Genomic DNA, 22559 nt, shown 5'->3' with positions numbered 1-22559 from the left:
AAACCCGCATAAGTAGGAACAAAGAAGGCAGCGGTGGGAACTAAGGTCTGGCGTGCTGTAAAGGATGAAATTAATTGATGCCAACCGAGGCGGATATTTGACTAGATGGTGCTAATACGACCTACGTAACCAGATACATCTAGCTGGTGATTATAGTTTAAATAGGCAAATCCAACTAGAAGGTTGCAGTGACTCGGTTGTTTTAAAGAAAGAATTGCCAGTGTCCTTCGACTGTCCTGAGGAGGCCATAAATTTAGAGGCCGAAACGCGTTGACATATTCTTACGGAACCAAGGGTGTATAACTAATACATTGAAAGTTGAAATAACTGGAAAGCACTACATAAATACCTTTAAAGTCTGTGAGGTGTTTTCAGCTGGGTGCTAACCCCTTTGGTTACCAATATAAGATAGGATCACTATGAGAATTAAGTGAGAGTGACCTTTATGAATTATTTTGTTGGACGTTTTAAGTTTTTCTGTGATGTATTTTGTTTTCTTGTAATTGAGTAAGTTATGTTCAGTTATTGTCCTGATATGTTGTTAATATGCACTTATGTCTAGGTATGCGCTGCTATTTTCTAAATAAATAAATAAATATTGTTGGGAAATCAAGTATCCCGATTAACCAGAAGTGGATTGACTGGTTGGTTTAATTAATGAATAGATTTGTCCCTACCTGCTATACATTTTTTCTGTGTTTCTGATCTGATAGTACCCAAAGCAGGGTGGGGTGACAGGGTACTCCCCTTCATAGTTGTCAGTGGGAAAGGTGCAGCAGCATTGTTGCCTGCTCATAATAGAGCCGGCGGCAATGCTGTCGCACGCAGGGAGCACCAGAACCCTCGAAATGCGCACTGCCTGCACTTGTTCTCCGCCAACCTTTTCATGACAGTCAGACCGCCATGAAAAGGCTGGCGGAGCACAAGGTTGTAATCCGCAGGGCGGCGCTGAGTTCAGCACCGCCCTGGCTGGTTACAACCAGGATCGCAGACAGCCCGTCGCGATCACTGATCCTGGCGGGGATGGCGGTAGGTTGGCAGGTCTGCCCACCAACCTCATAATGTGGCGGTCGGACCATCACAGCTGCGGCGGTCCAACCGCCACCGCGAGACTGACAGTCTCTGGACCAGCAGCCTCGTAATAAGGCCCTAAGAGCTTTGGCTGGAAAAATTGACATACTCACACTTAAGTGGGAGGAGGGACTACCGGCAGGAGTGAGGAGGGGTTTAGGGAGAGTCAGGGAGGTGTTTACGGAGGGACATTCACCCACCCACAAAAGTGTAAGCCCCTTGCTATTCACAAACTGCACTTCTAAAGTTATTAGAACTTAAAAGGACCAAAAACAATGGTAAATGTACTCCAGCTCGGAGCTGGAGTAAGTTTAGCACCATGCATGGCCAACCGCTGGTACTGCAAAAAGCCTGCCATACACATTAATGGAGGTAGGGACTTAAAAAATAAAAGCCCAAAGGAAATAATGGTAAATTAAATTATTTAAACTACTTAAAATATAAAGACATTGTATTTAAATGTAAAAAAATCCAAAAATGAAACATATTTATTAATTTATTTTAAAATATTTTAATAACCTTTCCAAAATTTAAAACTTAATGTAAGATCGATTTTTATTAAATTGTAATTAAATTGCTTTTAATTAATTCTATAAATGACATTCAATCATTTATAGTATATATAAAATGTATTTTTATACTTTAGGTGTGGATTTATTTTTTATTTACATTTCAGAAAAACAATTTCAGTTTAATTTCACATATTCAAAATATTTACATTTTAATATTAAAATTAGGTTAATAGTGCCATAGCATTTTATGAGTATTTTGTTCTATATTTAACACAAAGATATAGCAATAATTTACATTAATATTTAACTTAAATTATTTTACTTTTTTTTAATCCACGGTGGTTGAGGTCTCCCTGTGGTCAAGTACAGGGAAAAGTTAAAAAAAGATAATTAAACTTGAACAACAATTTAAATAAATCTTAAAATGGTCATTTATTTTATATATTTAAATTAACTAAACATTTAATTCAAAATCAAGTTAATATTATTGTACTATTTTGTAAATGTTGTTGTACAATTAAAATATATAACATTAATTTACATTAATAGTAAGCTTAAAATATTTTTAATTTTTTTTTAAAGTTTAATAACCATCTTTACATTTTGAGATCCCCACCACTGCTTTGGAGATCTCCCTGTGGTGAAGCCCAGGGAAAAGTATAAAAGTTAATTAAACTTGAAAATAAATAGTCGAAATATTTTTATGTTAAAAATTTATGTCATATATTTTTTAAAATGCAAAATGAAATTCAACAAAGCTACAACAATAGTAAATTAATTTTGAATGAAATATTTAATGATTTTAAATTTATAAAATTAAATTACTACTTTTTAAAAGATTTATTCAAATAAATCCAACCTAAAATAAAAAAAAAATATTTATTTAATATATATTAAAAATTAGAAAACATATGTATTATATTGATTTAAAAATAATTATTAAAAAATAGTTATATTTATTTGAATTCAAATCATATCATAAAATATAAGTATGATAGCATTAAATTATTTTTACATACATGCATACAAAGTCAAAATAAATTGATTTGATGTAACATTATTTCCTATGGGTTCTTTTATAAGTCCCTGTCTCCATTATTTTCTATGGTGTGGGAGAGTGTTTCAGTATCAGTGGTTACACATGTGTGGTGCTGGGCTTACCACTGCTCCTTTTTGGCGGTAAATTTCTCTCCACATCCTATTTCACAGGGTGGGAACATGTAGGTATATACTCCTACTCATAATTGGAAAATAGGTAAACATTCTCACATATGTAAGTTACCTTTGTGAGTAGCCCCGCAAATGAAAGCAGTCTAGCATTTTCTTTGTTCTTTGAAAGCAGTAAGTCATAAATTAGTAAATACATAAGTGGCAAAAGATAAGTGTATTCTGGGAGTTGAAGTCTTTATCCGATTTATTTAGCCAATTTATTTGATAACAGTGATGTGTAAAGGCTAAAGGCCTGATTACAAATTTGGAGGTTGGAAAACCCGACTGCCAGACCGGTGAGGGGACCGCTGGGGGTCTCCCCACCTGCTCCATGGGCTGACCAACGGAAACCTTGTGGAAAACGTGCGGCAGCATTGGACTCGGCTCCACATGGAGCCAAGTCCAATGCCGTTGCACAGGGGGCCTCCCTAGCACCCTCGGAATGCGCACTGTCTGCTGAGCAGACAGTGTGCATTACAACAGTGCTGGGCAGAGGGGCCCCTGCACTGCCCACAACAATGTCGTGGGCAGTGCAGTTGCCACTCTGTGGCCCCCACCACTTGTTCTCCACCAGCCTTTTTAAGGAGGTTGAACCGCCACGAAAAGGCTGGCGGAGAACATGGTTGCAATCAGCAGGGCTGCGCTGACTTCGGCGCCGCCCTGGCTGATCACAACCAAGACCGCCGTCAGCATATCAGAGATCCTGGCGTAGAGGGCAGTCTTTTGGGGGTCCAACCGCCAGACTTGTTATGTGGTGGTCAGACTGCCACAGCCACGGTGGTCCGACAGCCACAGCGTAATCTGGCCCATAATACATAGTTGAATATACCATACTTGGTGTAGATGGAAAGATCTAGCGAAGCTACATGTGTCTTATATGTTAGTGTTAAAGAAATTAAGATGCTGTATCCAGTGCCACATGTATAGCACAAGGGCCACTGGTATGTTTCTGAATGAAGAAAGTTATATACATCCAAGGTGTTTTATTGAAAAGGCTATTCACCATTTAATAATAATGGTTTTGCCTGCAAGGCACAGGAATACTATTTTGGCAACATTTCCCCTGCTAACTCCTACAGTAAAATAGATTGTGTAAAATATATAATATTACACTTAGCAGATGACAGGCCTAGCTATGTATACACTTATTAGTGTAAAAGGTATACCTTATTATTTCTGCTTATACTTTTCACCCATGTCGACTTATTCTTGCCATCAGTTTTGGGTTTCTCTGTGTTCATACTATGAACCTCTGAAAGTAACTCTCTCTTTTAAGAAAGAGTCCAGCAGAACAGCACTGTAAATAACATTTAGAGATTGTAAGTGACTTAGGCCCTAATTACGGGTTTGGCGGACAGGTGTTCCCGTCCGCCAAAGTTCAGACAGGGTGGCCACCACTGTAATGGCAAACTCCCCGGAGGAGTCCCATTATGACTTTCCCAATGGACTGACCGTCAGCCCAGCGGGGAAAGAGGCAGTAGCATTGTCGCCGGCTCGATTATGCTGCCACCCGCAGGCAGGATCAGGACCCTTGTAATGTGCTGGGCAGGTGCAGGGCAAGCGGACCCCTGCACTGCCCATGCCACAGGCACGGGCAGTGCAGGGGCCCCCATGTGACCCCCTGCACCTGTTCTCCGCCAGCCTTTTCATGGAGGTAAAACTGCCATGAAAAGGCTGGTGGAGAACTAGGTTGTAATCAGCAGAGCGACGCTGTGTGCAGCGCTGCCCTGGCTGATTGCAACCTGCACCCGTTGTCAGCCCGTCGGGGTCACCGATCCTGGGGGAGACGGCAGTACCCTGGCAGTCGGACCACCAGGGTCGTATTGTGGTGGTCCAACCACCACAACAACGGCAGTCCAAACCGCCACTGTGAGTCTGGCGGTTTCGTGACCGTCAGACTCTTAATTAGGCCCTTATTTGGACATGTTGTGACATTATAGAAATCAGACCTTGAAATAACTTCTCCTTTGAGAAAATGTCTGTGGTGTAACACTAATTTGCATAAGTGATGAAACAGAACAGGTTCATGACAAAAAAGTAGTTTTCATCATTAGAATTACATTTAAATATTTTGGGATGTTTTTCATCCTGCAGACAAAAGGCCTTGTCCAGTTAAACAACTATGTACAGTAACACCTCCTGACAAAGGTTTGGCAATTTTGGTACCCGTTTATTACCTAAACACAGCAATCAATGTACACTTGTTTCACCACAGCATTGCACCTTGTGTGCCACATTATTTACTAACTTTTGAACTGTTGGAGACAGAAACTAAATATACATTTGTATTGAAATCTAAAAATTATGCAGGAGGTGGTGGAACATAAGACAAGTGCAGTCATTCTGTATTCACACAAAACATGTGGTAGACACAAGACCATGTAATTTCAGTGATTGGTTGATTGATTTAGGACATTTAGATTGTGCCTAATACTGAGTACCCGCTCTTGATGTAGGTGTTAGGAAGTTACGCTAATAAAAGTAACTATTTAAGAGGCTCATCGGAAGGTACTAGGTAGTGGAGGGCAAACAAATTACCTTAAAATAGGTGCAAATAAAGCTGGCAGTGGAAATGCAACTCTGAGTCTCTGCACTAATCCTGGGTAAAAGATTAGTGCCCACCCTTCCCCTGGGGCTTGTGAACTTGAAATCCCACCTGGACCATGGTCCAGACTGGCTGGGGGACCCACTGATCAGTCTATGTGTCATGAGCTGTGAGAGTGCAATAGGATGACGGTGCTGTAGAGGGCTGTAGTAAAGATCTGGGACAAGGTGCCAGCAGAGGACACAGTGAGGTGGCCCTCTAGAGCAAAGATCAGAACAAGTGGATCCCTGGGGTGAATCAATGAGCCTTGGAGGTGGTGTGGAAGCGGAGTCAGGAGGGCTAGGTGAGGTTGACATATGCCCTGCTGAAGATGTGGATGTTGCATATATGGGAGCAGCAGGAGTGCAGCTTGAGAGGTTTGGTAAGAGGCTCAGTGGGACAACAGGGCATGTGGAGTGAGTGGTCCCAGATGAAAAGCACCTGCTGCAAGAGGAGGAGACCATACCTGACTTTAAAGGCCTTCAGCAAAACTAGCCCATAATTGACAAACAAGAACACTGTTATCTCATAGTCTTTATTGACCTTGGTGCCCTCAGGCACCAAATCACTCTGGTGAATGTAGGGTGCAGTAAGATTAAACACACTCCCAGTGGTCTCCTGGCAATGTGTGGGGAAGAAGAACCTGCCTGCTGATAGAGGGGGTTCTCCCAAATGCCCTGGAGTGTGAAGCCCAAGGAGATACAGAGACAACTGGGCACTGCAGTCAGAAACACCTCTTGGGAGTCATAAGCACCCAGGATAGTCCCAGGGCACCATGAGCCACAGGCAGGAGTCATGTCTACTGCACTAATCCAGGGTGATAGCAAAGCTTAAAGTGCTCTGCAAGCCCCTAAACAGTACCTTTTACAATATGAACTTGTGCCTCACCTGTGTTACTTCACATAGTGAACACCTATACCACAGGAAAGCTAGAACTCAGATGAAGTACTTGAGGAGGAAAGACAATAGCAGTGATGGCAGGAGTGAGGAGGAAGTGGGACTCCAACATAAGGAATATGTTGGAGCAAAAAGCCCATGGAAGAAAAGAAAGGGGCCCCAAAGACACTAGGCAAAATTATGAACTGAAACAGCCCAAGGAAGAATCGATTGTGGGTAATACTGATGAAGGTATCATGGGCTCCTTCCAACAGTTCTTACTAGGCACAAAGTAAGAGCTTAGCTCAATTTGTGATGAACTGAAGCACATCATGAAGGAGATCTACAAAGACATAACTGACCTCGGAAACAGAGTACTTATGCTGAAGGAGATGATGTATGAGAGAGAACTTTGGATCAGGTGGTATTTAGAGATGAATCTTTCCTATGGAGGAAGAGAATGACATTTTCCAGGAGAAATAGGAAGATCTAGAAAACTGTTTAAGCAGGAACAATATCTGTATCTGAGAAGTAAAGACCAGGTGTGGAAAACAAAGATGTTAGGAACTATGGACAGGGCCTCTTCGGGGTTATACTTGAAACAGCAGAATGCACCCCAATCCATTCTGATAGAGAACATTGAGAAGTAGCTTGGTCCAACCAGGGTTCTTTGCCTCCAGTTAGTCTGGCTGAGAGATGGAGAAGCCATGGAGCAAGCAAGCAAAACACCAGAGGAAGAGAAGAGCAAGTTTTCCTTTTAATGGGGCATGGCCAAGATAACACAGCACATTATATGCCCAATAGAAACATGCGAAGGAGAGAGGAGGAACCCAGGGAGACTATACCAATGGTAATAAAGGGCAGTCTGCCGGGGGAGAAGAAGGTTATACAGCTACAAAAGCTCAATTTTTTTTTTAATCTGATTGGCTGCCACAAACATCAACAAAAAATGTTGCTGCAGCCATTCTAGGATTCAGGGACTCGGTCCCCCTCCAGCCCGCACCCCAGGATAGGTGCAGGCTGGGAGCAGGTGTGCTGTGGAGGCCTTGGGGCTCCATCTTCTCCCCCCCAAAAAAGTAACAAAATGAGCATCTAGCTTTTTATTGATAATTTTTTGATCATGGTGGTGCCCCTCAAAGAGGCAGGGGTACCACCAAGCATTTTTAAAAATGTTGTGTGGAGCTGCAGGGAGAGCAGCAGGGCCCTAGCAACATAAAAAAATCACAATAAGTCTCCTGGTTAACTGAATCCATGATCCCAGGAGAGCTTACTATTATTTTTAAAGCATTCCAAGTTGGAGCTGTAATACTTTTCAGCTGGAGTGTGGGGGTTCTTTGGGTACGGTCCTATGCCTGCATTTTGTGGATTAAATAATGTAAAAAAAGACTCAAAGACGTTAATGGTTGTTTTAAAAATGAAAAGCTTTGTTGAAAATAGTTTGTGACAATCACTATTATTAAACATCGAAATGTGTGTCTGTATAAAATATACATTTGATTATAGTTATTGGTGACTTTTTGACAAAGTCAATAGGTCTGATTTATTGTGTTCATGTGCACATCTCCTGATAAAGCCAATAGACCTGCCTTTTTCATTTTTTCGTATTCTGACCCTTTGGGTATGTCAGTATGTCTACATTATTTAAAATGACACTCCTTTATACTGTTACTTAAAAACACAGAAATTCACTGAAAAAACTATCTATCTATCTATCTATCTATCTATCTATCTATCTATCTATCTATCGATCTATCTATCGATCTATCTTACCTACACTTACCATGCGTCTTAAAGGCATGTGTGTTTAAAGCATCATTGTAAAGACTGATTCATATTGTAAAGGCATTCCTGGGAAAGGTACCTGCAAGGAAAAGACTGTGGAGTAAAGTCAGTGCATGGTGAAGACTGTGTTGTAAAGGTAGCATACCCCACCAAGGTGCATGAGCGAATTTCATTTGCAAACAAAAATGCCTTCTTTATTAAAAATGTGCAAACATCAATGTTTAAATAGGGCATATAATAAATGTAAAATTGTAGTACGTAATCATATTTGGATGTTATGAACCTATAAGTAAAGTCACATATGTACTGACTTAAGTTAGCCTAATTCCTGATGCCGTATTATTGGAAGCTTCACATTAGCATTGTAAGGCCTGCTTTCACAATGAATTGTTTTTTTGCAAAAAAATATTTTCTGCTGTGCTGCAGATGTTGCAATTTTCCAGACACCTTTTATTAGTAAGTGATTAGGCCTTTGTTTTGTATAGACAACTGATAGTTAGGTTCTCATCAGGAGGAGAGTAGGCAACATGAAGGTTGATTCATATGGAGAACTTTCTGAACCACAACATTTCCTGTGTCTATAGTTCACTGTCCAGATGTGAGAAGACGGAGAGTTAACCAATTCCTATGAGTTTACTACAATCCTACTGGACGACCTGTGCGAAGAAAAGAAACAAGTTACCATCTTGTATTTTGTGTGTTTATAATAGTGTGTGTTCCTAGACTAGAGGAGGACTTCTCTCACTCTCATTTGCTGGGTACTCATCTCTGCGTTCTTAAGAATGCATCTCTCTTCATAAGAGATTTCTTATCCTATTTACTGAATCGATGACATTTCTGCTAATTTATGGCTGTGAATACTTTCTAGCTTGATCTTTTTTTCAATTGAGTTGCGAAGGCTTCATGCCGATGTATTCTTTGTCTCATCAGAACTCTTTAGTTGGTATCTGAATCTACACTTTATTCTATACCAATCCAATTTAACTTAGATTAGGGAATTTTCTTTATGGAACATACTTGCTGTATTAATACAATACAGACTATAATGATACAATACAGACTATAATAGTAACTATCATTGTATTTTTACTTATATGGAAATATTGACCATTGGATCGTATTGATTTCTAATGCTGATACTTAAAACCAATGCTCATTGAATGAATAACAAATTAAAAAAATAATTTAAAGAATGATTAATGAAACCCTTTAACTCACAATAATTCTCTTTATTGATTATACAAAAGTACTTTAATGATTTTATATTTTAAATATTTGCTGTAGATGATTGCTCCTTTTTACTTCTCCTTTTCAATAAATAAAGCTCTATACAACCAGTGGCAGGGGATTATTTAACGATTACACCCACCACCATCAAAGGCCTTGTGTGTGGTTGATAACAGAGGTAGTAGTGGTTCTAATTTGGTAAGTAAGTGAAAGTAACCAGCCAATACTGTTCCAACCTGTATACCAAGGGTCATATCAATGTTAAAAACAAACATTGGCAAAGCCAATAGGTCAATGTCAATGCCTTTTTAGCCACATTGTATAGCAGCACATCTGCTGTCTCCACGGGAAAATAAAGAGTTCTGCCAAAATATAAGCTGACGTAAGATACGAGAGTCGTTTTGATGAAAGAAATACACCATCACTGATCTCGCTGCTGTCAACCCTAGGACCCACAACCACAAAATAGCATCCTTCAGCTGGAGAACACATCTCAGTGGCATTCAAACAGTATGTGCCCCATAAACTGTTCTAATTTGTCTCACTCTGAACGGAATGGCTCATGGCCTCTCAAGCTCTCTGCTGGATGAAAACAGTGAGGCCTATTGCCAAATGGGCTGTAGGCATAAGTAGGGAGCCCATCTTTTTAAATAAAACCAGGGCATCAAATGTTAACCATGCCTTGCCTTACTTAAAGAGGCCATTGATGAATGACTTCACTATACACCTCAAAGCTCAAGTAGACGTCATCAAACAAAAGAACATTCCAGTATACCTGTTGTTGATGATTGTTAGGAATACAGGCCTGGGGAAAGAGAACTGTTGTTTCTCTACACTGGATGACCCCTTTAATGGGGCATTTACATGCATACAGAGGCATGCAGCACTATAGGAGAATGCAAGAGTCCCCAGCATCGTCCAGGCTTACTGTTGTGATCTTGCCTTGCTTATTTATTTTAGTTCCCTTTTTTGTTCATTGTCAGCAGAACAATAGTTTGCCACCCTGTGGAGCTTCCACCTTTCCCCATTACTCAACTCTACATGCCATTGGCGTACTTCCTTGACTTGAAATGGCCCACTGAACTTGCTCAATTCACTCCTAATGCACCCTGTCTGTACTTTGACCCCATCACCTAGGTTGATTTTTAACTTGCCCTTAACAACACCAAACATACTAGAAATTTCAAACTTGCCCTTAACAACACCCGATTTAGTAGAAATCTCAATCCCTCTCTTAACTGCCCCATCTTTCCCACCAACCAGTTCTTATCCAAGATGGAATCAGCTTAGTTGTGGGTTTCCTACCTCTTATGGCGCAAAAAGGTACCACTTTGGTGGTAGCATTTTCCTTAGTGCAATATACCCACACCAAATCAGAAATCACCTCCTCAATGTCCAAGTTATTGACTAAGGCCAATTCTAATGCATCCTTAACCATGCAGTTGCCTCGTGCCACGATTCCACTGGCTTGGGGATTGTAAAAGGCAGTGCACGAGTGTTTAACACCACAGACATTCACAAGCTCTCTCATCTCATAGGAAGTTAACCATTGTCGGTTATAAGAATCGCAGAGAAGCCTTCTCTGAAAATATCACGCAAAATGCGAACCGTGATCTTCGTGGTAATCTCAGGAAGTAATTGCACTATCAACCACCGGGAATGAATATCCACTAACACAATGCCAAATTTATTGTGATCTATCGCTGTCATTGGACCAATAAAATCAAGACACACACTATGCCATACCTGACCAGGATTGTGAATACTACTTGGAACTGCCTGGGTACCCAGTCTCAATCTCTTCTTGCATTCTTTGCATTCCACACATCATTTCACCCACACCACCACATCACTGTCCATGCCTGGCCACCAAAATGCAATCCTTAGCCTTTTCTTAGTTACTGTGTGGCCAAGATGTCCTTCATTTGCTATGTCGAACAATCTTCTGAAAACCCCATTGATTTTGTCACCACACATAATAACTTGATCAGTTACTATTGGCAATTCATCAACAATTTGTAGAAGGGCCTCAATGCATTGGGTTAGGTGCTTTCTCTTCTCACGCCATTCTCCATGGTGCAAGACCACTCTAATTTGTAAACTGCTCCCCGACTCCACTGAACCACATTCTCCATGCTGGCCACTGCCCGTTCCATTGCACTTGTGCTTCCCTTGCACACCTGCTTACATCTTCCTCGTCCACGCTCTTCCAATCCAATAGCAACCGCAATCTGCCTGAACATTCCTCCAACCTGACATATATTCTACAATGAAATAGTATTCTTGCAACCTTGAAGCCAGTCTCACAAACCTTGCTAAAACTTTTCGTGCCCCCCGCGTCAGAATCTTTAACAATGGCTTATGGTCAGTGTGGAGAGTAATCTTGTCCCCCACACATATGTTCTAAAATATTCTACACCCCAACCTGCTGCCAATGTCTCTAAAACAGAGTAATGACACTCAACAACAGTCAAGAAGCATGAAGCAGTTGTTTCAGAAGAGCCCACCTTTTGTGATAACACTGCCCCAATGCCCGTGTCTCTGGCATCTACAGTTACAATTTTGGACCCATTGATGTCAAACGGTACAAGGATACCCACACCACAAATCTCTTCCTTTATGTTATGAAAACATTTTTGTTGGTCATCACCCCATGAAAATCTACCCCCTTTCTCATAAGTGCTTTCAGATAATTAGTTTTGTTAGCAAAGTTTTTTTTTTACAAATTTATAGTATCACTCGATTAAACTGGTCCTTGTTGTGGGAAATTGGTGCTAACCTTATTGCTGCAAGCAAGCCTTTTTTTCAGTTTCACTCCTTTCACAGACAGCGTGTGTCCCATATATTCAACCTCGATAACTAGAAAACCATATTTCTCTCTGTGTAACATTAAACCTGACTCTGCAAGCCTGGCTAATGTCTTCTTCAAGGCTTTGTTATGGCTACTTACACTATATCCAAAAACCAATATATCGAGTTGGAAATGGATTACTTCTTTAAACCCTTGAATACTTCACTTGCCATCCTTTGCAAGACACTACCTGCTGACGACAACCCGAACGGCATCCTTGTGAACTGAAAAAGTGCCTTCCATGGTAATAAAAACAGTCAAGGGTTTTGAGGAATCATGAAGGTGAATTTGGTGGTACGCATGCTGCAGGTCTAATTTAGAGAAATACTTTCCCCCTTGCAACAGTAAGATTAGCTAGTTGATATTTGGTAATGAGAATGTATCTCAGACAATATTCCGGTTTAAACCCCTTAAATCAACAACAAAAACACAATTTGTCATCTGCTTTCTCAGTGATAACCACTAGGGAGATCCTGACAGATGTCTCAATGGGTTCAATAATTCCACTGCACAACCTCTTATCCAACATTTTAATTTTCCTCCTCCTTTATCATGATTGAAATCCGGCTGACCTCATGCTGGACCAGTATTGCTCCTTGCTTAAGCTTTATTTTATGCACATACCCTTTAAATTGTCCTAACTCTTCTCTGAAATCTTCTGTACCACGTTACAGTATATCTTTCACTGTTATCTCATCCTGCACAGCTACATGTGGAACAATTTTTATGTGGAGGTCATACTGGTGGAACAAACCTAACATAGGTGGTCCTGATTCAGCCACATTAACTTTGCCTTTAACCTCCCTGTTCTTGAACTTAATATCTGTATGCGTATAGCCTAAAATATTTATTTGTTCACCTTGATATCCTCCTGAATTTATATCTTTCGGTAACAATCTTACATTGGGCCACTCTTTTCCAAAATGTTGGGTATGAAAATATATAATGACCTAGAATCTACATTCATTTCCACTTTCTTGTCGCTAATTGTAAATTCTGTCTTGGGTCTACTCCTCCTCCTGTCCTCACTGTCGGACTCCTCAGAATACGACACACTATTCATGCCTTTGTCTTCATTGTCGATGCACCTACAAATAAAACTCTATGAGGGCTTGTGTTAATGTCTGCACTGGATACTTCCCGTGTCAACATGGCCACTTTACCTTTGCCAACCCCCCTAAACATCCTGGCAAAATGCCCTTTGGAGCCACAACACTTTCATTCCTTCCCAATAGCAAAACCATTTTTTGAGTCAGAAGTGTGATAATTATTCCCACACTTGCTACACATCCTGTTAGAAGATTTATTGCCAAAGATTTTATTTCCTGAACAATTCTTTCTTCCTTTTGGACATCATTGCTATTTCTTCATCCACTTTGTCTACAGCCGATGCTTCACTCTCTCCCTGGGTATCTCCTTTACTGTCTCTACGGTCTGTCTCCTTAATACAGTACTCCAATTCCTCTACTATTTTCGCAGTCTCTATTGCATGCTTCATAGATGCATCCCTGGCAGCCCATAAATGCTCCTGTGTTTTCCTACTTCTATATTGAAAAATAAGCTGATCTTTTATTATTTCCTCAGCCATTTCTCCAAATCTACACTTGACTGATAGTTCATGTAGTCTAGTAATGAAGTCATCTATAGGTTTACCAACTCTCTGAAGTTGAGTATAAAATATATACCTTCCTATCACCAGGTTGGTCTCTTTTGCAAACCTTTGTCTTCAGTCTTGTCCGGGCTTCCATATACACATTCTCTATGGGTTGACCCTCATTATCTACTGCAACAGGAAGGTAATTAACTATATGTTGTCCTGCCTTTCCTAAGATCGCTCGCTTCCTTCTAGAACTAAATTCTTGTCTATCTAGTGCCCCAAAATAATTGTCAAATATATCCACCTGTTTATCCCATTCTATGGGTGGGACTCCTGGTTTGGCAAAAAAAATGGTGGATGTGTAATTGCAGTGACATCCATTCTTTAGGTTTTTCTCCAGACATTCAGTACACAGAATAATACTGCCAAAGTGTTATTTCTTTTTTTAAACTACTGCTTTTTAGTGTTTCTTATATACCTTGTTACCATGCACCATGCGCCATATACACTGTATTCTAGATTTAGTATGCTTTAACAATCAGCTTGTTAGTGTTGCTGTAAACACACAAACACAAGCCCTTTAAATATAGAGACCTCTTTAATGGGTGTTACTGCTCATATCCACCCAAAGACACTTTCCTTTTAATTCCTGGACTTCTCCTGCAATGCGTGTTGCAGGGTGTGGCTTCCCTTAGAGACTGACTGTGCTCACTTGCTTCCCTTCAATGAGCACGAGGCACATATATGCAGCAGATTGGACTTTCAGGAGTTCTGCTTCAGAGATGCCTGCAATTAGTATGGCCAGCAAGTTAGATGAGAGCACTTGTGTCAACTCTGTGAGTTTGTTAACCTTCACACATCCACCTCAGTCGAGTGTCTTTTCGCATCAGCTGCCTGCCTTATGTAGACAGCTGAGCGTTATTAGCCTCAGCCGTTGCCGTATGCAAGCCGCGTGGGCTGCTCCCCACTTCTCCACAGCTGAGCGATCAGTTAATAACCGCGCAGGCCAGTCCTCCCATTTTTTGCATTCCACTAACGACGACAATGGGTGAGCAGCATTACATTGCGTTAGAGTGAGCATGATACAAGTGTCTTAAAACAACATTTTAAATAGTCAAAACTGCTTGTAATTAAATCACTGAGTATCCTGAAAACTCGTTTTCATTAATTACTAGCACAAATACTTCACTCCACACTGCACCACTTATCTATGTGCCTTCAATGCATTGGTCCTCATCCATGCATGAAGAGACCTTGTCCCGGTTGACTGACTCCTCATCGCCAATTTATGTTGCAGTAAAGGGGTCCTTCTATCCTTCAACTCTCATAAATGACTTTATTTAGTCCTGCTGGGTTCTGAGGGAAGCATAATGACAACAGAAAGATCATGGCATGAGATTCCAATCATTATTACAACTATAATAAATAAGCAGAGCAAGATCACAACATGTACCGTCAGAGATATGGTACAAGAATGTTGTTGTCAAAATGTAGCCTTATATAAATATTGTGTTATAAATGTTGTTTACAAAACTATTTCCCCATTGGAGTTAATGGAAAATCTATACCCAATGCATTGATATTTTATAAGCAATATTTAGGACCCAATATTTATGTTGGATGATATTTCTGTAGACAATTTTCTGACATACAACTACTTTTGCCTGACTCTGCCAGTATTACCTATTCCACAGAACAGAGTATAGCTAATGCACCCATGTCACCGGGGCACTTTGTTTTTAGTTGAGGCCTTTCACTTAGCTGATGAGTACATTCTTCAAGTTGTAATCTGGTTTCAGTTCAATAGATAAATAGCACTTTTACGGCCAACCAATGTGAAGCACGTTCCTGTAGACGCTATACATATAATTGTTCTTAGAAATGGGGTTTTTGGTTGGCAGTCAGGTTACCCCCTGTCCAAGCAAGGACTCTCACTCTAGTCAGTATAAAGGAAAATCAAACTCAGTTAAACCCCGCTCACCCTCTTGGTCGCTTGGCACGAGCAGGCAGGCTTAACTTCAGAGACCAGTGTAAAGTATTTGTACTAACACACACAGTAATATAGTACAAACACCACAAAATGACTCAACACAGGTTTAGACAAATAGCCAATATGTATCTAAACAAAACAAGACCAAAACAACAAAAATCCAACATACACAAGTCAAGTTATGAATTGTTAAAGATTAAACTCAAAAATAGTGCTTATAAACACAAAATGCCTCGATGAGTTGATAACACAGCGTCGTGACAGATGCGTTCTCAACAATCTGACGCCAATGGCGCCGGGTACGGAGTCACACAGACCCTCAGGTACAGTACCTTAGTAAAATGTGAAAAGAAGCCGGTGCGCGAAGTCGGGGATCGCGGCATCGCTGGATCCGGGCGGCGTTGGTTCTGGTGCTGCAGGGAGAAGGAGCAGAGGCGTCACAAAGAGTCGTCGGGTCCTTGCTGTGGAACGGTGGAGGTGAGGCGGCATCGTTGCGAAGCGTTGAATCCACGCACTTCGGGCAGAGTCGGTCACAACGTGGTGCGGCGACTTCCATGGAGTCGCAGACTTCGGCGTAGCTGCTGCGATGTCGGGCCTGCGAGGGTCGTTGCATTCCAGTGAGGACCACGGAGTCGGTTGCAGGCGGCATCACGGGATTCGGCAGCAGCGTCAGTCCGAAATCGTCCGAAGTTGTTTTTTTTGGATTTTCACCAGCTTCTCTTTTCAAAGGCCCAGGGACTGGATAAGGCACCACTCGTCAGGGCAGGAGTCTCTGCAGAGAGTCTAGGTGCTGGTGGGTGAAGTCTTTGATGGCCCTGAGACTTCAGAACAGGGGGCAAACTCAGTTCAAGCCCTTGGAGATTCTTCTCAAGCAGGAATGCACAAGAAAGTCCAGTCTTTGTCCCCTTCCACAGGCAGAAGCAGAAACTGTAGGGTAGCCCAACAAAGCACAGTCACAGGCAGGGGCAGCACTTCACATGTCTATCTACTCCCAAAGGCAATCTGCGCTTTAATAGAATATAAAGTCAGCCCCCATGTTAACCTATGAGAAAGATAGGCCGTGAAACAGTGAAAAACCGAATTTACCAGTATTTCACTGTTAGGACATGTAAAACACATAAGTACATATTCCACCTTTAACATACACGGCACCCTGCCCATGGGGCTACCGAGGGCCTACTTTAGGGGTGCCTTCCATGTATAAAAAGGGAAGGTTTAGGCCTGGCAAGTGGGTACACTAGCCAAGTCGATCTGGCAGTTTAAAACTGCACACACAGACAATGTCAGGTGACAGTAGCAGGTCTGAGCCATTTTTACAGGGCTACTTATGTGGGTGGTACAACCAGTGCTACAGGCCCACTAGTAGCATTTGATGTACAGGCCCTGGGCACCTCTAGTGCACTGTACTAGGAACTTACTAGTAAATCAAATATGCCAATCATGGAAAGTCAATTACACATATATTTTACATAGGAGCACTTGCACTTTAGCACTGGATAGCAGTGGTAAAGTGTGCCCAGAGTTACAAAAACAACATAAACAGAGTCCAGCACACATCAACAACCTGGGAAACAGAGGCAAAAAATTAGGGGAGACCATGCCAAGGATGCTATGTCTAACAATTGTCTTCAACTGGATGACAAAATTAGAAAGCAGCAAAATTTAAGGAGTAGAAGTAATGAGAGCTGAAAGGTTTTACGGTTTAACTCATACACCTGAAAAAATAATTTGCAAAGTATATTCTCAGCACTAGAAGAGTTGTGTCCCGGTGACATGGCTTAATCTGGTGACCCGTCTTAAAACTAGTCACATTCACTGTCTGTTGAGTTGTCTTTGGTACGGCACAGTCACAGCCCACCGCAGTGGACCTTTTACCATCCAGTCTCCAGCCCTGTGCAGGCTGCCTTCGCTCGCATTCCTCCAGCAGCCCTGTCTTGGGAGCCCCCTTTTAATGGGTCAAATTTATGAGAGGTGGGACAGCACATTCTTACAAATTTTATCAATTACATCTTATGCTGTCCTTTTTCTCATCTGACTACTGAGCCCACTTCTGTTCGTTGATCCTTTGGGGCTTCTGTTAGGTATATAAATAAGCTGCAACAAAAGCGTATTTAGTACAAGTTGACTCTCTATTAAACAATAACGAGAGTTTAGAATAGTTTGGAATACTTATTCCAATAAAATATACATTTTATTATTCAATGCATTTACAGAACATTACATGTAGTGTGTCCTGAATACTTCCCTACTCTAATCGGTCTTAGTTCTATTTAGCAAGTATTCACTGTGCTACTAAAGAATACGGTAACAGTTTAGTCTAGTCTGACTGAAGGAGTCTGAGAAAAATGCAATTAAGAATTTAGCAAGTAATACTTTATTTTGTCTGTAGCACAGTTCTCATTGTTATCAGTTCAATGTGCTACTGCTGTAATGCTATTCAGTCTATCCAGCTCATTCTCCATCTAGCAATAGTCAGGAAGACTTTTCTGCTAAGAAGCAGTGCTTTAAATGGGCCGGTACTGTCCGGTACTGAGTACCGGCACTTTTTTATTTTGAGAGGGAGAGTACCGGCACATCTCAAGAAAAACGTAATACTTTTGATTGGAGAGTACCGGCACTTCTCGGAAACAAGCAGGTACTCTGGCACGGAGTACCTGCACTTTAATTTTTCCATTTCAAGCACTGCTAAGAAGCAAATTAGCATAAAATGATATGCCCAAATAAATGCCAGGAACCCAAGCAACTCCCTCTCGTCTGTAATTGCACTGCATTGGGATCCCCTACTCTTTCCCTCAGACACATTTTATACAAAAACAATTGATACATTAACAATTTATCATAAAATGTAATTCATTCTTCCTGTGTTGGAAAACTTCCCTGGCAGAATAAACTTGAATTCAGAATGGAATAAGCATCACTGCTCTGTTTTCCCATGCATACTTTGCTTCTGAAAAAGTAAAACCCATGCATGATTGAATGCCATCATTTCCTTTCACAAAGCTTTGACTCCGTAGGTCTATTAATAAAAGATACAATTTAGTATATAATGTGTGCAACTCCGCGCATTCCAAAGCAGGTTAACAAGAAAAAGAGTACATATAATACTGCCTCTATTGCTTTGTAACGTGCATAGGCCAAGCAAAGGTTAGAAGCAAAACATTTGTTTAGCAAGGAATGTTAGCATTAGCAGTTTTTCAGCAAGTCAGGCCACACAGGTTGTGCAGAGTTTAAAACACAGTTAAAACAACGAAAAACAACTGCAATTAGGCTAGCTTCATTCTCTCGTTTAGTAATGTTATGACAGTTTATAATTTATTGAAAGCTTAAGCAGGGGTAAGAAGCAGTAAGTATGGCAGCAAGCCTCTCTTGCTTTCCCTTTACGTTCTCCATGCCCTTTGACCTGACGCTGAGCTGATGCAGCTGTCCAATCTGAGTACAGCAGAGTGTAGTGATAGCGCGGTCCGTACTAATAATTTACCTGTATTCGGACGCTCTTTAGGCCGATGAATCTTTTGACTAAGTGGGACTCTCCGTACTCTTAATCAATCAATTTCATTAAATCAATAATCAATAACGAACATAAGCAATACCTTGATCAACATAACACTTAACAATTAATCCAGAATACATTTCGGCGAACCCTGACCTTTCAGTCAGGAATAACCACACCAGTTTATTGCAAAGTTAGTGAATTTATTTCCCTATATTAACAAAGCTAGCACAATATAAATGTGTCTCAACACCAAATGATAAACGTAAATGAACATTAATAGCTGTCCATAGCGGCGAAACAAGTGCAATCTATGCAGCATTTGAATAACAAGGCACTCGATAATAGCAATGCAAATCACTAATACGATAATCTGTAATGAACTAATTGCATACATTTAGTCAGCATAACAAGGTCTCAAATTGCATCGTGCAACAAAAGAATCCTCATCTAACCTCAAATTAGCATCGGCATGTGGGGCTTCATGCGAAACAATTTAGCAACATTAATTTAGAAAAACTCCTAACTAGGGATCTTATCAAAATCAGCAGTTGGTTACCTAAAAGAAACACAATGCAATTGTACAATTTTCTTTCATATTTACCAATTACGATCAGCATACAAGGAAGTCTTCGTCTCACAGGTACCGTTTCTCGATCAGCATGGGTACCGTTTCGATCGGCATGGGACGGGGCAAAGGGGCAGGGTGGACGGGGCAGTTGCCTCACGGCGGCAAGGTAAAACTATTACTTCATGCAAAGGGATCAAATCAAAGTTAAAGTCTCTTGGGCCAGAATCATTTAAAGACTCTTTCTCTCGATTAGAGAAAGCATCAAAGTCTCTTTCAAAATGGCGTCGCAGCAAAGTGGGCCATAATAGCTACGAAGTCTGCAAAATGGCGGGTATCGAGCTGGTAATGGCTACTTTCTTCTTGTGCACCTGATTTTTATAGACAACAGTTCAAATCCAGTAGGGTCTTCCATTGGAGGGTTCATAGGTTAGCTTCAAATTGTCCAATCAAAAACGACAGTTCTCAAGCTTTTACTTAAGCATACATTATCCTTGGAGATGGGTACGCAAGTTGCAACATTTTATACCAATTAGCTCACTTTCAGAGCCTCCATTGTCCGCACCTGCAGATCGACCTTGGAGTAAAGAGAAAATATGCCAGGCTGGCACGAAACTTTAAGATAAGCATGTGAACGATCTCAGTGGAAAAGTACAGCTTCAAGCAAAAATACACGTTTATTAGCACATTGGAAAAATACGAGCATCTAAACCGTGAGACCAGGCAACTAGGCCAAAGCCTGCACTAAAGTTATGCTAAGCTAAAACATTTCAAACAAGCAAATCGTAGCACACGTTTATGATTATGTCGGATTAGTGCAATTCTAGTACATCACGTTATATAAAGCACGCTTATAAATGTTGGCAAACTACTCTGAGGGCACATTTTGTCCCCGTACAATCTTTATTAGTTCGGTTAAAGTCACACATGATTATTGCAGTACTACGTTTAAGCGTAAATAAATCAAAACCTTCATTTTCTGCTTCATCAATCCCTCCTCTGATGACTACTTGTCATCACACCAAATTATGCCCACAAATTTTATTCCATTAAAATTCTGTCAGTTCTCTTTTCCTTTTAATTCCCCTAGTTTTCTCTTTGTATTCTTCTGCCATTCTTTTCATTATTTTCTCCTCCTTCCTTCTTTTAATTCTTTCCATAATCATTATTATTCCCCTTTTTATTCCCCAAATTCCAAATACACAAATTATAACTATCATAATTCCCTCTATTATTTTTAGCAATATTCCATTCCAAATTCCCCCAATCCAATTTCCCACTGAAGCAAGTCCTTTTCCAACCTTCTACCACACTCCTGGTTCTTTCAATTCCTTCAAGTCCGCACTCTCTTTTGTTAGATTAGCAAGCATAGTTTTAATTTTCACACTATTGTCGGGAATATATGTACAACAGTGTCGTGCACCAAGCATTTTGCAAACGCCGCCATCCTTTGCTAAAAGAATGTCTAAAGCAAGCCTATTTTGAAGAGTCATAGCTCTTTCCGCTGCAAGTTCAGCATCTATCAGGATTATAGCACCTGAAAACTTTGTCAACATGTTATCCACTATAGTAGACAACTTTCTTATTTTGATGGAGTTCAACACAACTCCCAATGAAGGAATCATGGCTCCAAATATATCTCCTACCACAGCAGCTGCGGTCTCTCTTTTCTGGATACGATGGGATCCAGATGTCTTTTGAATCATCGATAGGTCATCCAGTTGATAAACCTTTGGGAACACTATACCCAAATAACATCTCCCCCACCATCCTTTCGGAAGACGATATAGGCATTATACCCACAAATGTAATATACACCTGGAATGACAGGGTCAAGTCCGTTCATCATGAATGTCCATTTGGCCTTAAAGATAAACGTATGTTTACACTCACTCGCTCCTACAAAAATGTTATCATAATAAGATTCACCTCGATATATACAAAATTTCCCTACATGCCAAGCATCTAAAGCTATTCTCCCTTGTGTTTTTATTGCAGCAAAATCATAATTATCTTCTGAAGTCCTCTTATGTAGCTCTTTTTCTAATTTCGCATTCATTTGTGCCCTTCTATCATCTGTGCGATCTAAAAAGCTTATTTCTACTGCAGAGAGCGAGCAGGTAAGATTTTCCCTATGAGCGTGAGCCGTTTCAAAAGGTTGCATTGGCTCGAAAAATTCCCTCATTATTTTAGCATCCCAATCTTTAGCAATCTGGCTTAGCTGCGCTATTATAGGAACATATGCAAAGGTAACATCATAATTTGAATAAAAATACTGTATGTTAGTTTGACCATAAAATCTAGACATTACTATACTACATGTAATCCCGTATGTAAGAGGCATGTGGTGATAAGTCACCCCTTCCTTTACTGATGTCGGTATCTGTGTACACACATAACAATCTTTCGCATCCATAGTCTCAACATATTCTGTTAGCAAGCGATAGAAAACATTATACGAAAGTTCTTTCTTATCATGCAAGAGCCTCTCATCTAATTCTAATCTTTTCAATGCGGTTAGTTCAGTGACAGTAACAGGAGCAAAAGTAGAAGCATCAATTTTCTCATTCTCACCCTTACCATGCATTCCAAGTACAATTGCCATTATTATTAGTACACATGCAATTACCAAGCCTACACACACATATTTACAATATTTCTTTCTACTGTTTTGCGTCATGATCTGTATAGAATCAGAGAGCTAGAAGCACCTATAAAGAAACTACTTAGCAATTCAGTTACAAAGCTGAACGAGCGCAATGTTCACACCGTCTTCTTCAGGAGGCCAGTCACTTATCGGTT

Source organism: Pleurodeles waltl, chromosome 1_1 (genome assembly GCF_031143425.1).
Source record: "Pleurodeles waltl isolate 20211129_DDA chromosome 1_1, aPleWal1.hap1.20221129, whole genome shotgun sequence".
Classification (NCBI taxonomy): Eukaryota; Metazoa; Chordata; class Amphibia; order Caudata; family Salamandridae; genus Pleurodeles; species Pleurodeles waltl.
Note: the sequence above shows the minus strand (reverse complement) of the source record.